Genomic DNA, 3,045 nt, shown 5'->3' on the forward strand with positions numbered 1-3,045 from the left:
TAGTCTAATCCCACGGATCAAGAAAGAGATAGAGCAGATCCATGGTAGATCATAAATATTATGTCCCTACAAAACCTACGTATCAGCAAAGGAAACATCGATCTTGAAACCCCTTTGGCCCTCTTTGGGAGAAAATGGAGGAAGTAAGAAAGAATGGTTCCACAGAGCCGCGACAATCCAAAAATATGGAGGATGGCCTATCTAAGGGGCCTTCCAATAATCTTAAACACCAAAAGGAAGTATCACAACATGAATGGGAGGCAATACATTTATCAAGATAACTAGTGGGATATGTTTAGAGGAGATATCAAGACCAAGGCTTTTTCACTCGTTGGACAGGTCAAACTAAAAGAAGCATTGAGGTACCTTATGGTCAATGGGTATCAATGGACTGCCTTGCAAGAGGAATGAGCTCTAAGAGAGATTTGGGAAGGGGTTTGACCGATGAAGATGGTAATGGAGACATCGTCCTATAGATGAGACAAGATAGATTGAGCCCGAGCCATGCATCCACACAACTTGCATGAAAGCAGTGCCCACAATCTGGCAATAGATGTAAAACTTCCTTGTACTTGTACTCCCCCAAGAAAATGGAAAAATAGGTGTCTTATGACCAGGGCAATTATTGCCACTTGTAAAGCACCATTTTGGGATATGAATCTATGGCTCTCTCATCTAGACCTCCTTCTATACATTAATTATTATGTTTACTGAAGACCCAATTCTTGAACTATTGTTGTTATTATTCCTATTTCCTATTGAATGATGATCACCATTGTTTGCATTCCCTCTTATTCCTTGCACTCTCACACAGACATAAGAGGTGAGCATTATTGTGGAGACCAATATGAGTATTTCTACTGCTATTGTTATTCCATATCCCAAACCCACTTTGCTCACATTCTCTGTGGCCATCAATCCTGTGTTGTTATTCATTGTGGTCCAACTTAACTATTATATTGCCTTTCCACCTTTCTATGCTTCTTCTTCCATGGTTTCTAAACACCAAAAAGTCTAATAACTAAATCTACCCATCTATCTAAAGAGAATGTACGGATAGAAACTCTTTTTTTGGTCAATGGTGTTCGCTACTCTGGTTGAGCTTCTTTTTGTACACGAGAATGACAATAGATAGATGTATTGATTTCACAAGTGGACATGTAAATTAATTGCAGGGGACTAAAAATTACTAGTAGTTGATGGCCTTAATGTGTTCTAGACGTGTGGAGGATGACCAAAAGTGTTTGCTTAAATATGAATCCATTCACCAACTCTTCTTTCTTCTACTCAAGTTTGCCCAATCATTTTTCTAAATATATTAATAAAGAGACTTTAACGTAGCAACAATGCATGAAATGGTGTACCATAGTGCATGTGTTAATGCAATAACGTAGCAACAATGCATGAAATGGTGTACCATAGTGCATGTGTTAATGCAATGGATGGATAGATATTTGGAGTATGAAATTCTGTATATGTGAACATCTCACAGCTCAACACTTGGAAACCATATTAACTTCCATTTTTTATTGGAAAAGTTATGTCGTTCACTCATTCTATTTAGAGTGTCAAACTCTCTGTTATATGTATTTTCTCCAGTTTGGCTTTCTTCAAATCATTTTTTTAAATAAAAAATTATGCTATGTTAATCCATTTTACAACGAAGTCCACGGTTAGGCAAGTAGGGTGAAGGCATTTATTTCCTCAAATGCGCATGAAGTTGTGTTTGACCCATATTATGATGTTGATTATTAATGGAGTTAAACATGCAAAATTAATGGATAAAGTTCTAGTTTTCTATTTGAGAAAGATAAAGAATAAAAGTATAAAAAGTAAGAATGTCCAGCATTATCTATGGAGCCACAAGAAAGTACCTTTTTACAATGAAAATACAATATATCTACACTAATAACATTGTAGGAAGCATTTAAGTTGCCTCTTAGTTATTGATAAAATATAGTAGTCATTTATTTCAATTGGAAGAAACCTAAAAGAATGTTTTTATATAAATATATTGGCATGACATGGGAGATAAGTCTTATGTTACATATCTTTCATTGAGAGTCAAGGTCTAAGGAATATCTATTTTTTCAAATTTTCTTGAGGTACAAACTCAGCCTCATCTTTTATGATGTTAGAGTCTTGCAAGTTAGTAATACTTGATTTGTGGCACATGCACATTGAGAAAAAAAAGTATTGCATCTTACTGGCTCATGTAGTTAATAGTTGTAGAGATAAGTTGTTGACAACATGGGAGTTTGTTCCCTTTTAGCATGTTTCACCTTTTTGTAGAAAGTGTGCTTAGTTGTCAACCTTATCTTCTACCACCTTCCAAGCTTGTTCTACAAGCTTCCTTGAGGCCTTTATAACCGGCCTCTCTCTCATTGTAAATTCATCCATTCACATAGAAATTCTAATTTCCTATTGTGAAATATTTTACTATGTGTTTCTTGCTTCAAGCTCTTGCTACTTAGGTTTCTTTTCAGCAAGTTATTTGCACTGCAAGTGATCTTGGCGCATTTCCGGAGTTGGATTCTCAACTCCTACAGAAAAAATGTATAAAAAAAGAAAGGAGACTTTTATTTTTAGAAATGATATTCTATTACATTCATTACAACAAAAACAGACTCAACTACATGCCCTATGGGCTTACAATATTATCAGTATCAGAAAAAAACCCCTTCTCACAATACCTTCACCCAAACTCCACAAGAATTGCCTTTACATCACTAGAATTGACCTAAAGTAGCCCGAATTAGGTTTAACATTAGGAATATATTTTATATTATTCCATTTAGCGGCCACTTCCAAAATAGAAGGTTCTAGAATTCACATTAGAAGTTGGTGCAAAATTACAAGATTCTAAAAATGGTAGTCCAACTTCCAAGAGGCATAACTTTTGATCTAGGACTCTGATTTATGAATTGTTTACATTTACGAAAATCTCTTTGAGTGCCCTATATGCCACTAGACCAACTTAATTTTTCTCTCATTTTTTGGGCCTGTACGAGGCCATTTAGTGCCTCAAATCTGACTTTGAAGCAT

General features: G+C 35.4%; 1 pseudogene; it reads right to left on the reverse strand.

The window, feature by feature from the left end:
- Positions 1 to 373: 373 nt before the first annotated feature.
- Positions 374 to 945, reverse strand: LOC149564487 (putative RING-H2 finger protein ATL69; annotated as a pseudogene).
- Between the last annotated feature and the right edge of the window lie 2,100 nt (positions 946 to 3,045).

This window comes from Cupressus sempervirens, chromosome 3 (genome assembly GCF_028749045.1).
Source record: "Cupressus sempervirens isolate cs-2001-9-10 chromosome 3, ASM2874904v1, whole genome shotgun sequence".
Lineage (NCBI taxonomy): Eukaryota > Viridiplantae > Streptophyta > Pinopsida > Cupressales > Cupressaceae > Cupressus > Cupressus sempervirens.